Below are 14,842 nucleotides of genomic sequence, written 5' to 3'. Positions count from 1 at the left end.
GTGTTCTTATACATTTCACAGGAAAGTGAAAATATTATCATGTGTAAAATCTGCCATAACACCTTCATACCAATCTTCACGTGTCAGAACAAGCAGTACTACGGCCAATACTGAACGCGTTCTGAAAGGACGACACCTGACTGTTCCATGTATGCTTTCATACCGGCAATGCTCAGCTCCTACAAGGGAATAATCTAGTCTGCTAGGACACACAAAACGAACAAAACTCACTTTCAAGTCCTGAAATGGTCACATTTTCTTATATGGTGGTAACAAGGGCTGTGATAATTTACCCAACTTAACATTTGTTAAAAAGTAACTAAACACCCATTTGTTTTTCTTCTTAACACGCACCTGTCAGCAGGATTATGCTCAGCAAACTACATACACTGTCAGGTGGGCAACATTACACTGATTAAAATGATACCTTGGTTGATGAAATCCATCCTGTGGTTCTTTCATTTCAGTTTGATGATAATGATATGCTCATGCTCTGGGGTGCCTGTGGTGGGCGCCCTATCTGCTGCTCCGCTTACATATTCATCTGTATGCTCTTATGACAGCTCACTGATCGTTCACTGACCCGCCTCCCATTTTACCTAATGCATTTAGTAGTGCGGGGCTAGGAAAAATAGGAGGCAGGTCAGTGAATGATCAAATGAGAAGCGCAAATAAATTCACAAACTATTCACTTGCAAGACACCCCCCCCCCCCTCAAAAAAATAAAAAAAAAAACACACACACACTATAGGATACCTAGCTATTAATCATTACTCTGTTCTTCATATGGTGCCATCCGAGGACAAGAAACTGTATAGCATGGTTATTTTTTCATCCTCTGGCACTGTTCACACAGTCTAAATGCTGAGTTTTTACTGCAGATATCTGCACTAGACAAGATAATTATCTTTGGTTCTTGAAGGATTTCTATTATGCATTTTCCCACTTATTTGATGTTTTTTGGTGCCGATTTGACTTTTGAAACCATTATAGTATAGTAAAACTAAATTCTGCACTTCAAGCAACAGATTTTTTTTTTTTTTGGGCTCCCTTTTGAGGAGGAAAAAAAACCCACAACAAAAATGCACACGTATGAAAAAAAAATAAGTTGCAAAGCTTCTCCTATTTATTGTAATATTAACCTCAGATTGCAAGCTGATGCCATCCGTGTGTTGTCTGATTTTCACAGACCTATAGACTTGTATAGGTAATTTTGATACACAACAGGGATCAAAACCACATCATGGGCATGTGAACAGCTACATACAACACACACCCATTATAATCTGTGAAACTCTCAAAACACATGCCGCTGTGCGTTTTCATGAAATCACATCCACTTTGCTTGGACAATCACATATGGATTTTCTGCCAAAAAAAACCACAGGATTTAAACTAAGTATGAACACGTCCTATAGGTGTGTTCAGTTTTTTGTTGAGTTTTCAAACAGGGTTGTGGAGTCGGTGTCCATTTTGGTGGAGTCTGAGTCTGTATAAAATGGACAGACTCCAAACATACATAATAAATTGGTACATTAGTTTAGCGCAGGATGTGCTGTAAATATTTTCATAAGAATTTGGGAAAGTTATGAAATGTCCTATAAATGTCTGTTCTGTTCCTGATCTAAGGATCTCGACTTTTAGTTGAGATGAATCTGTGCTGAACTTTATGTAGACGCTCAGTGTTGAGCGGGGCTGTGGAGTCGGAAGTCAGGGAAACTGAGTAGTCGGAAGTCGGTGGTTTGGCGTACCGACCCCTCAGCCCTGTTTTTCAAGCAGAAACTCGGCAAAAACTTGGAGAGTTAAAAGAGTTAAAGCAAAAAAAAAAAAAACCACACACACACACACACACACACACCTTACCAAAACTATTGTGTGCGGATGTGATGTTCACAGCAACCAATGGTCTGAGAATAGAGGTGGAACAAAAACACCTGTCAACCTATGCCCACTTACTATTCACCTGGCACCATTCATGTTTGTACAGTTAAAAGGTTGTCCAGCCCACGCTTTCCCAATGAATGCAGAGGAGGGAAAGCGCGCCGTAGATGCTGGGCTGTGACATGTGGTGAAACCCCGCCCACAGCCCATCAATCAGTGGGAAGCGGGTCACTGGGTCACACCTGGCTGCAGCCAGAACTTGACGTGACATTAGCGATTGCCATAGCCGGCTGCAGATGGGGTCAGGTGATGCCTGGTGGTCAGCGATAGCGCTGCTCTCAGGAGGTATTTACCTAGGCCAGGGTGCTGCAAACCTTTTTGCTCCACTCTATTAGCTATATGTGTATTGAAGGCATCTGCTGTCTGTCATTTGGGTAAAGGAGGATCAGGCAGGTTGGTTTTCAGTAGGCCCCATTATTTTCTTTCACAAGTGATAAGTGCAGCCAGAGATATCTGAAGTCCGCCATACACATTAGATGGCTGTTGGCAAAAGGACAAAAGGATGGTTCTGCCAGCGCTCCCATACACCGGAGCAGTAGTAGGCTATGTTCAGACATTGCGCTTCTGCCATTTTTTTTTCTACAGCCAAAACCCGCTCTCATGGCAGTAAAAAAAAAAAAAAAACACCAAGTTCAAAATGCTCATTTTTAAGCATCTTCGCAACGTTTTTGCTGTGTTTTTTTTTCTTCTTTTGGTGCAGGTTACTTGTGTACTTTGTCTACAGTACATACATGTTTAATAAAAAGTTAGTTTTATTCACCAAAAACACAGCAAAAACAGATAGAAAGTAATGAGTGCAAAAACGCAGCTAAGGGCAAAAAAAAAAGCTGCAAAAAGTCACTGATTGAATTGGAAATCCGCAGCCTGTCATTTCTGTCAGGAGGGGAGAGAAAAAAAAAAAAAAAGCCACACATGTGCATAAGATTTCTGAAATCTCATCTTTTGCTGGTACTGTAAAAAGCAACTTTTAGGCTGCGTGCACACGATGAGTTTTTCATGCGTTTCCGCTGCGGAATTTCCGCAGCGGAAACGCATCAAAAACGCATGGTAATCCGCACCCCATGGTCCCCAATGTCAATGCACATGCTGCGGATTTTTCCGCAGCGTTTCTGCAGCGCTCATAAATCCGCAGCATGTTCATTAATTTTGCGGAAGCGCCGCCATTGACTTGCATTGAGACGCATTATATCCGCGTCTGTACATTTGTACACGCGGATTATATGCGTTTCAATGTGCGGATGGTACCCAGTTCTGGAGGAGAGAAGACTCTCATCCAGACCTGGGTACCATTGTACCTGTGAAAAAAAGAATAAAATAATAAATAAAGTTTATATTCACCTGTCCGGCGGCTTCTCTCTGCATGCCGGCAGCGCTTCTCCTTCCAGGACCTGAGATGACGTCGCGGTCATGTGACCGCAGGCTGTCTCGCGAGATGCCGGCAACCCGGAAGAAGCCAGGATGAGCGCTGCAGCACACGCCGGGGCATCGGGGGTGAGTATAGCTTATTTTTTTTATTTTTACAGTCACACTGTATAAATCCATGCCGTTTGCATGGATTTATACAGTGTGACCTAGTTAGCATCACTTGGAAAGTGCTTGACATCGCCTGGAAAGTGCTTGTCAGTCCGCATGCGGAAACACATGCGTTAACGCATGTGGATAAGCATGTGAATGCGCATGTATTCTGCAGGAAAAACGCATGCACAATCTGCATGCGTTTTTTCTGCCAGGGAGACGCAGAAATTTTCTGCTTCATTTCTGCATCGTGGGCACATAGCCTATTGCAAATTAAGGCTATGTGCGCATAGTCAGGATTTGAAGCAGAAATTTCCTGAGCGTCTCTGCCTCTCTTTGGCAGCAAAAACGCTGTGGAAAAACCACGCGGTTTTGACACGTTTTTGTACATCAGTGAATGATTTTTGGAGCTAAATAAACTTATTTGGTCGGACATTGCTTAAGCCCTTGGATTACCATCAAAACTGGGGTGAGTATATTGGTTAATTTAAATGATTAAATAATGTGTCTGTTGTATTTCAAATAAATTGTTTGCGTGTTTACTTTACTTTAATTTTGTTTGGTGATGACAAGGTGTTAATCAGACCCCTTCATCACCAAACCTAAGAGCTAGGTGTCAGCTAATCACATTCACCCAATCTCATTAGCATTTCCATTCATCTCATTTATGCAGCAGCTGTGAGCAGCTATTTTTAGCCTAGGAAGGTGCCATTTGCAAACATGGTCCCTGGCCATTATTAACAGCTCACAGCTGTTTCGTTAGCCACTACATCCCCCCGATCAGCAATCAGCAGGGCTTTGGACGCAGCGTATTTTTGCTGCGTCCAAAACACTGCGTTCTAACGCCACAATTTTGTTGTCGGTACTTGTGAATACAACGCATATAACTACACTTCAGTCAAAATCTGCAGTGGAGACTAAAGTGTCCGCTACAGAAATTGACATGCTGCGGGTGAGTTTAGGTACATGGCCACGGTAAGGAGCCGCTGCAGGTTTGACGATGCGTGTTTATACAGCGTCAAACCCGCAGCGTCCAGATGGTACAGCATTGTGGATGGAATCTCTAAAAATCCCATGTCCACTATGCGTGCATCTGAGGCTGCGGATCACCCTTGGACACAGACATGCCGCGCGTCTTTCACGACAGCAGCATGTCAAATTTTCTTGCAGAGTCACTAGTCTCCGCAACACAAATTTGTCCACTAGAATGTACTGAATGCGCTAAATCCGCATGGTTCAGTGAACACATGTGGATTTGCCTGCGTTCAATAGAATGCAAAGTTTTGGACACAGCAAAAAATATCAGTCCAAAGAGCTGCTACGTCCGGATCGTGGGCGGAGAGCCTAAAATTTCAAAAAGAAAAGTGGCATGGGCTCACGCATCATTTTTATAACCAGCAGAGGGAAAGTCGACCGCTGGGGGCTGATATTAGTAGCCGGGGAAGGGGCCATTAGCCAAAAATGTTCCCTGGATAATAACCCTCAACTGGTGAGGTGGGGTTTTTGTCACGCAACTGGTGATGTGGGGTTTCCTATACCCTAGTGTTTAGAAATCTCTTATTTTTACAGAAAATGCAAAGATCAAGTTTGTTTTAATCGTTTTCTTATTGACGATTGATTACACATGAGTATAACAAATTTTTGACACCCACAAATGGAAGGAAGCTGGTGAGACACGTATCCTCATACCAGCATTTTTCAATGAATGGCAGCTGTTTGTTTAGCCTTTTACTGGCATTACAGAAGGACGCCAGAAAAAAAAGTTGACATGGGGTTCCCCTATCAAATCTAACCAGAAAAGGCTAAACAGACAGCTGATATTAATAGCTAGGGAAGGGGCCATGGATACTAGCCCCCTCCACGGCTATTAATATCACCCCTCAGCAGTCCCAGAAATGGTGTATCCATAAGATGCGCCAAATCTGGCGCTTAGCCTCTGCTCTTCCCACTGCCCTGTAGTGGAGGAAAGTAGAGTAATGGGGTTGGGGTTCACGTCAGCCTTGTATTGGCGGCTGATGTGAAGCCCAGGTTAGTAATGGAGGGCGTCCATAAGACGTCCCCATTACTAACTGCGTAGTAAAGTTATCGCCGCTTTTTCAATAAAAGACACGGCCAGAATAAAGTATTTTAAAGAAATAAAATGAAGCCCTCGATCTTCTGAAAAAATGAGTAAAAATACAAAACCACCATATCCCTCACCTGTCCGCTGTCACGAAGCAGTCCACGATTACGCCAATGATTGTACCTCGGCGATAAGGGGCACTTCTACAGCAGTGACATCAGCAATCACTGATGTCACTGCTGTCGAAGACAGAAAATGTATACTGACAGGGGTGTAAAATCACTCCTGTCAGTGTACATGCTAGAATGAGGTCACTGGGGTTCATCAGCAGTAGATCGGCCCCGATGAGCTCAACACCATGGGAACATTCTGAGCTGATCGATCATGTGACTGCAGGTCCTGGCAGCGCAGTACACTGCTGGGAGCGAGCATGCTCCCCGCAGTGTACCACCGGCCAGAGAGCAACGCCAGGGACCGAGGACACCGGTGAGAGCTGGACAGGTGAGTATAGCGAGTTGTTGTTTTTTTTTTTTGTTTGTTTTTTAATTTTTACTTTTCTTTTCCGCAGGCACGCCAGCTCAGCAGAGCAGACTACTGCTCTCCCCAGCCGACCCGCTCTCGCTGTTATCAGCGGGAGCAGCGGTCGGATGAGTAGTAGTCCTCCTCTCCCATCCCCGGTACCACACGCACCGCATTTCCGCCGTGAATTCGCACCTATTGGCTTTAATTGAATTGCAGCTCCGCAGGTATAAAAATTATACCTGCGGATTTGCTGCGGTTGAATTCGAGTCAATGGGCGTGAACTTGCGGTGGAAACTGCGTTTTTTCCCGCAATGGTAATCCTGAACGGAAATTTCCAAATCAAAAAAACGCTTTGTTTGCACATAGCCTTAAAAAAAAATGCAACGTGTGAACTTGTCTGCTGGAGGCTTATCTGTGTGAAACAATACGATTGGCAGTCCAAAAATTGAACACGATGGGTCGTTATTTCTCCCTTGACAATAAATTATCCGGGGCTCCCATACACATTAGACTTGTCAGACTAACCTGTCGAAATCGTTGGGTTGAGCCAACATTAGTCTAATGTAAATGGGGGCTTAACAACAGCATATTCTTTAACCAGTGACACAAGCTAGCCTGTCGTTTACTAGTCAGCCAGGAGAGACCTGTTTGACTGCCATCTTAGGCTCTGTTCACATTATCTATAAACTGCAGGTCATAGCCTTTGGCTGAAGATGACTATCACAAAATTATCCTTCATTAGAAGACTAACAAGAAGAATAACAAGAACACAGCTTTAAAAGGGTAGCCACACATGATCGTAAATATCATTGGGACGGTGATGTCTGAAGGAACAGAATAGTCAAGCCTATTATCAATGGAGATAAGCTACCACCAGAGGCGCTTGGCAGCGACTGACTCCAGCATCCCCAGTGGAAACACATGCACACTAGACTCGGTAGGTATAGCTGTCCGTCAGCTGCTATTAAAGGGATCAGTACTTTTAAATATCCATGGGAAAAAAAGGGCCATCTACATTAGGTCAAATAATTGTTTAAGAGAAAACTATATTGGAAGAGGTAACAGGTAGTGCAGGGAATAGCCATTAGTTATAATACAAAACCAGCAGCCACCGTTTATATTTCTGGAGGCGTTCATGTGGATTTACTGCAGATTTGGTTATAGAAAGTTATGCTACTGTCGTATTCGTCTGAAACGACCCCATTCACAAGAATGAAAGATCTTCAGTCACAGAAATCCTACTAGAAAATCCTCAACATGTGAATCTTACTCTAATGACACTGTTCAGACGCTAAACAGCGTTCTGGTTCTTGGAATTTTTTAGCATATTTTACTTCTGTAGCCATTAGGTAAATTACTGTAGGTCACTTGAACTTAAAAATGCATTTTTATCATGTTTGACGCTGCGGTTTGTCAGGTTTTAAATAACGCTGCTTTGTTTTTGATACTTCCTGGTATTCGGCTTTGACAAAACTGTATCGATACAGTCATGTGCGGATTAAATGCAGGTTGTTTTTTATACATTTCTTATGTGGTAACACTAAAAAACGTGTGTGGACTAACCTGCATTTAATACAAGTCTATGAAGAATCCACAAATAAAACAGCATTCCTGCAAAATAAATTGGACATGTTGTGGATTTGAAACAGGCACCACAGGCCAGTTTACACAAAGTAAAAAAAAAAAAAAAAAAAAAAAAAAGGGAGGACATATCTCCGTGACTTTTGCATGCACACATGGTCCGTAAGAAAAAAAAAAAAAAAAAAAAGTCATGAGAATAGCACCGTAGATTATAATGGGTATGTACTGTATTTGTGAAAAAAAAACAGACAGAGCATGTACGTGCCATTCGGACATCTGAATGAGGCCTTGGGGTCAGTTGCAGCTTTGTCAGCACGAGAAAAGCCTATGGAGAAAAACGCCACAACATCATCTCTCTTGGATTCTAAACAAGAAACAAACTTGTCACCACTTTAGAAAAAACATGAGGGATGGAGGGTGGTAGAGGACAGTAGCGCAGCTTCTATCCCTATTTGAAACTTTACCCCTTCATGTTCCCTATAGGGAATTACAAAGCTTGTAGTCATCTATTCTCCAGTCCATCTGGGCCTATAAAAAGGCATAAAATCTAATTCTATTAACAAGCAAAATGCGGGGTGGGTTAGGTGTACCGGATGGCTGCTAGCCCCAATCCATCCAAATTCTTACCTTTGGGCGACTTTCTAATAAGCAGGATTCTCACATGTTGGGACTAATCATTTTTACTATAATGATTTGGGATACATGTTCTAAGAAATTCCCATTAATGTCTGCGCATTCCCCTATGACCTCATTCCCATTTAATACTGCAATACCTGATTGTGTGAATGGTAGTTTCAGAACACCGTGGTTTAATGAGCAACTTTTCTGTTTTGCAGGCATACAGTCATGGCCAAAAGTGTTGGCACCCTTGAAATTGTTCCAGAAAATGCAGTGCACCCACAAAATTATTGCAATTACACATTTAGTTATATACGTTTAATTCCTTGTGTATAGGAACACAAAGAAAAAAATATATATATAAGCAAATTGGAAATCACACAAAATCCAAAAATGGGCCAGCTTTCCAAAATTGTGGGTAGACAACTTTGTCTCAAGCATGTGATGCTCGTTCAAACTCACCTGTGACAAGTAACAGGTGTGGGCAATATGAAAATCACACCTGAAACCAGATAAAAAGGGGAGAAGTTGACTCAATTTTTGCATTGTGTGTGCCACACTAAGCATGGAGAACAGAAAGAGGGGGAGAGAGCTGTGAGGATTTGAGAATCAAAATTGTTGAAAAATATCAACAATCTCAAGGGTACTTCTCCAGAGATCTTGATGTTCCTTAGTCCACAGTGCGCAACATATAAAGAAGTTTACAACCCATGGCGATGTAGCAAATCTCCCTAGAAGTGGACGCCAGAGAAAAACTGATGAAATGTTGCAACACAGAATAATAGTCTGGATGGTGGATAAGCAGCACTAATCAGGTTCCAAAGAAATTCAAGCTGTCTTGCAGGCTCAGAGTGCATCAGTGTCAGCACGAACTATCTGACAACATTTGAATGAAACGCTATGGCAGGAGACCCAGGAGGACCGCACTGCTGACACAGACAAAAAAAGCTAGACTGCAGTTTGACAAAATGTATGTGAGTAGGCCAAAATCCTTCTGGGAAACAGTCTTGTGGACAGATGAGACCAAGATAGAGCTTTTTGGTAAACCACATCATTCTACTTTTTACAGAATACAGAATGAGACTTACAAAAGAAAAGAACACAGTACCTACAGTCAAATATGGTGGAGGTTCACGGATGTTTTGCTGCTTCTGGCACTGGGTGAAAGGCATCATGAAATTTGAAGATCACCAAAGGATTTTGGGTCACAATGTATTTGCAGAAAAGTGTCCGAAAGCTGGGTTTGCGTCCCAGGTCATGGGTCTTCCAGCAGGACAATGACCCCAAACATACTTCAAGAAGTACCTAGAAATGGATGGAAACAAAGCGCTGGAGAGTTTTGGAGTGGCCACTGCCAGCAAGGAGTTCGGATCTAAGTCCCATTGGACACCTGTGTAGAGATCTTAAAATTGCTGTTGGGAGAAGGCACCCTTCAAAATATGAGACCATGAGTAGCTGGCAAAAGAAGAGTTGTCCAAAATTCCAGTTGAGAGATGTAAGAAGCGATTAATTGCAGTTATTAGAAAGGGTGTGCAACCAAATATTAAGCTGACGGTGCCAACAATTTTGTCCAGTCCATTTTTTGGGGTTGTATAAAATTATGTCCAATTCCCCCCCCCCCTCTTTTTATGTTGTTCCAATACACACAAACATGGGTATAACAAAGTGTAGTTGCAATAATTTTCTGGAAGAAATACTTCTTTTCTGGAACAATTTCAAGGGTGCCAACACTGTCGGCTGTGACTGTAGTTTATATGCATTCTAGGGTTTTACAACATTACAATGTTGCTTACATACCCTATTTATCACTATATGTCCTCTCATTTCTCTTCCCTCAGTCTCCCAGCCTACCCACTTTGAAAAGATATGTAGAGCTGGTGAATCAACTAAAGGATTAATATCAGATATTTATCGGATATTACTTAACCCCTACATAGATGATCACACTAAACACTCATACATGAGCGAATGGGAAAGCTTTCTGAGGGAATCCCTCTTACCTAGTGCTTGGTAAGGAATATGGAAGAGCGCAGTTAAAACTTCCACATGCTTCACCCATAGGGAAAATCAATATAAGCTACTTATGTATTGGCATCACACTCCTTCCCTATTACAGAAACTTAATCCTAATATTCCCAACTGCTGTTGGAGATGTGTCACCTCTGAGGGGGATTTACCGCACCTATTCTGGTCTTGTACAGGTATTCTACGCTTTTGGAAATCTATTAAAGATCATTGGTCTTCAAGTACCCCTCGATCCTAAAATGTATTTAACATCCCATCATTTCAAATCAGTCGTAAAACCCGACAACTTTTACTTCACATGACCACTGCTGCTAGATGTCGGATTGCGTGAAAGTGTAGATTGACTCAACCTCCATCAAATACAGAAATACACATGCGTATATAGGATGTGTGAAGCATGGAATATCTCACAGCCTTATTAAATAACACAACCGAGCACTAGGAGGTGGTCTGGGCCCCCTGGGACATATACTGGGTATAAAGAGACTGTTATTGAACATGGTCACAAAACGTAAGTGTCGGACTAGAATTGTTCAACTCTTCTCCCTTTTCTTCCTTCTGTGTCACTGTCCTGTCCATGTTTAATTCTAAGATATGAACTCTTCTGTGCTGAATTTAATCATTGCTACTGATTATTATTAAGTCAACCTATGCAATTGAAATTCTATAAAATTTTATTTAAATAAAGTTGGGCAAAGGGTAACGAGACTCTAAACATATGAAGACACGGCAACTACCAGGCAAAGAACACCCAACATTCAGAACCACTAATGAACGTGTGTTCCATAGCTCAGCACTGGCCTAGTGTACAAAAATTAGACATAGTTATCCATAGCAACAATTCTTAGGGTATTCTGACTCGTTATTTTTACATTCCCATTGATTTTAATAAGCTAGTTAAAAAAAAAAAAAAAAAAAAAGTCACCAATAAGCCTTCCTTCTGTCAGGTGTGCATTGCAGGAAGATGCCTGTAGCTGGCTATGCTACTCCATCCATGACACCAGGGTTAGCCGTAGTCCGCTTTGATTCATAGAGTCCATGTGATTGCCAAGAGCTCCCTACTCCTTGCATTATGCCTCATTATATAATGACAGTCAATATGGTCAAGAAAAAAAAAAAATAAAATTGTCACAGATAAACAGTCCTATTGACATAATTCTACATGTGAAAAGGGCACCATAGACCAACAGAGCTGCCAGTCACAGATCTAATGGCTCTGGATGCGCCAGTGAAGAGCAACAATCATTACAAGTGATGCCTAAAGGACCAGATATGATCAGGGGAAAAAAAATCTTTATTAAATTTAGTCCTAAAGAGTGGTCTGTGTTTACAACTGCTACATTTTTTTTTTTACAACTAGCGGGCACTGATTCGAGATCACCATCCTTCATAAAGAAACGTCATGATGGCTTGTGGGATGACACCGTGATGATCAGAAAGCATGCCTGTGGAGTCAGAGTCCGAGTCCATTTTGGTGGAGTCGGTATAAAATGGACCAACTCCAACAGCTCCACAGCCCTGCCAACATCTGAATGACCACCCTGGCTACCATCTCACCAAAACACGTGCAACAATAGCTGCTCAATATTAGATTGGATGTACATGTCAGAAAAGACAAAAGCTCTTTAAAAAAAAAAAAAAAAAAAAAACAGGGAGGATGAGTCCACTCCACTGCCTGCTACAGTTTTTTCCCCCATAGACTGTAAGTACATGTAGAGAAACTACCACAATGATTAATATTCCAAAAAGACACTGGTAAGAACTTCTCTTACATTCACAGGCGGCAGACCTCTCCACTTTATTGAAACGGGGTGAAATCTTTGTCTGGAGACTCCATAACATGCTGCAGATGTGATAATCCACACTACAGGTCAGATTCAACGCATGTGTTTCCTCCAACAATCAAAAAAAAAACCCCACACACAACAGGGGGACAATCTCTGTACTGTGCTGCAGAATATGTTGCCGATATATAAACAAGAGGCAACAAATATGACTAAGGACGAGCGTATTATACAAACGTGCGCTGTGTGGGTCAAAATCAGATGGCACGCTGACCAATGTCATCCAATAGGGCGTTCAGATGACAGTAGTATGAGTATCTGTGTGGGAAAAATATAAATCCCAGCATGCACTATTCTCCCCCATTCAAGTCTATGGGCGCGCAAAAATAAATATATCCCATCCGGATCAACCATATAGCATCCAATTTTTGCTATTAACCTCAGAAACTGTATTTGATCCCGCATATGACAATAATCGGACGCTTTGTCGCACGCTGGTCTGACTCCAGCCTAGAGCCACACGGCCTTACCAACACTGCAAGTGCCAGAAGACGGGAGCAGCTGCTTCTACAAAGCCCTGTTCACATTAACAGTATGAGGCTCAGTCACAGATCCCCACCACCACTAAACTCAACTCACTGCACTATTTGTTCAGGTACAACGTGTGGCACCATAACAAAAAAACAAAGGAGGTTCACCAGGTGCCAGGGCAGGAGGGCGGCAGTGGTGGTATTGTGACAATTCTGTTCCTATATCAGAACAAAAACAGATAGCAGCGATGATATGAAAACTATGCCCTGCTGTTCTGCGCCATCCTATCATCACCCCATGCCGCGGCCACACAAACCACACACTGACAGGGCAGCCCACCAGGTTACAACGTGTCAGAATCTCTGTGCCACCTCAGGAGAAGGTTTTCTGATTATTTTCTTAGGTGACATGATGTCCCCTGCGCATTATATAGGATCGGCCTTGTTATCGTGACCGGATCCATTGGCGCCAGTACTGGATCCCATCTACTTGTCCTAGTGATGGTACCAACGCTCCTCTTACCTCTAGAAATACATAGATCAGTCCCTCCAGCACATGTAGGGACACCCGCCGTACGCTACCCATGCCCACGGTACGCACCCTGTCCACGCCGTACACCTCACATGCCCGCCATGGGGCGGGTTTACCATTCAACCAGGGAGATGATGCGTCAACAAGAAAGTTGCATTGTGAGATGATGGATAAAACTTTGCCATAAACACCAGCGGAGAGGATCTTGCCCAGCACATGGCACCTCCGCCACACAGAGCTGTACGTGCAGGTGCCCGCCAGGTATGGGGCACGGACATGGCACCGGGTGACCCGGCCATGGTTACAGGGAGCACAGGTCTGACACCCGGGCTGTGCCCACTGCTCCTCCAGGACCGGGAATCACCGAATGTGGCAGAATAAACAGAGAACTATAAAACTTGTGCAAGGAGCAGTATAAATGGCGCACAAAGCCCCGCGGGAGGCCGGGCCGCCTGCCCATGGCCGGCACGTCACACGGTGCCCCCTCTGCTGCTGCCAGCTCCGGGCACCGGGCATTGTACTGACGTGGGCAGCGGACGGGCCGCACACACAGGCCGAGGACTGGCGCACAAAGAGGCAGCGCGGCGCCGCACACTCCCACCCTGTCCCCCGCCGCTCACCTCTACAGTGGCCGGGGCAGCATCTCACCCCGTCACCCGACACTACGCCCGGGACTGGGGAACCCCAGAGTGCAGCTACGGCCTCCCCGGCCTCCTCTACTCCATGCCCCGGCTCTGCCGTCCCGCTGCGTCCTCCCGGCCTCGCCGTTCGCTTCCTGTCGTGATATCCACCTTCCAATCCTCAGTCGTTCAGAATTCAGTCGCCATTTTCCTTTGCCCGGAGATAAAATAGTCCAGTGGAGCCGGGATGTCCCCGATCGTAGCGCTCAGGCCGCAGGCCCCCCCCTCCCGGCACACACAGGGGGAAACAGTCCGGAAGCAGGGGGAAGGCGGCAGCGAGGGCGGAGCCAATGTCTTTGTCGGTGTATCCGGTTGGCGGATTTCGTTGCTCTTTTCCAGCACCGGGTCTTTATTAGAGCTGCGGCAGCGGAGTAGGAGGAGGAGGGATACGCGCGACCGCTCGGGATGTGACTGTGCAGTGACGCGGCTCCGCACAGGATGCTTCCGCCGGGGGATTAACTGCTTCACTGCCGGGCTCTAGTGGTGGGCGAAAGCACGTGGGAAACAGAGATGGGAGGCTGCCGGTGTCCGTCCAAAGTGGTGGGCGGGAGGTGACGAGAACCACAATAATAACAACAATAACACCGAGGCCTGTGCAGCGCACAGCCTGACGGTCAAAACTGTGCGGGCGGCCACTGTGGAGCAGCTACCTGTGCGGCAGGTACACAAAGAAGCGTGGCCTCTCCTCATACCGGTCCTTCAGGTGTCCTCCAAGTGTAATCAGCCGGGTCCTGGGAAAGCTGGGTGACTGCATGAGCGGCCCTCTTTGTCCTCAGCTTTACCACAGTATTGGGGCACAGGACCCCCCTCATTTCACCACAGTATTGGGGCACAGGCCTCCCCTCATTATACCACAGTATTGGGGCACAGGACCCCCCTCATTATACCACAGTATTGGGGCACAGCCTCCCACTCATACCATAGTGTTGGGGCACAGGCCCCCCTCATTATACCACAGTATTGAAGCACAGGACCCCCCTCATTATACCAGAGTATTGAAGCACAGGACCCCCCTCATTATACCACAGTATTGGGGCACAGGACCCCCCCTC

The 14,842-nt window shown here is 44.5% G+C and overlaps 1 protein-coding gene across 3 annotated transcripts in view; it reads right to left on the bottom strand.

Moving 5' to 3' along the window:
• The window catches only part of KMT2D (lysine methyltransferase 2D), a 176,884-nt gene extending 162,652 nt beyond the window's left edge, over positions 1–14,232 (bottom strand). For all 3 annotated transcript variants that reach the window (XM_073663778.1, XM_073663779.1, XM_073663780.1), the window contains exon 1: positions 13,731–14,232. The gene's annotated coding sequence lies outside the window, so the exon portion shown is untranslated. The remainder of the gene's footprint in view (positions 1–13,730) is intronic.
• Positions 14,233–14,842: the final 610 nt, after the last annotated feature.

Source organism: Phyllobates terribilis, unplaced genomic scaffold (assembly GCF_046119375.1).
Source record: "Phyllobates terribilis strain yellow unplaced genomic scaffold, ASM4611937v1 Scaffold_2__4_contigs__length_985480577, whole genome shotgun sequence".
Classification (NCBI taxonomy): Eukaryota; Metazoa; Chordata; class Amphibia; order Anura; family Dendrobatidae; genus Phyllobates; species Phyllobates terribilis.
This window is presented reverse-complemented; position numbering and strand designations above follow the sequence as displayed.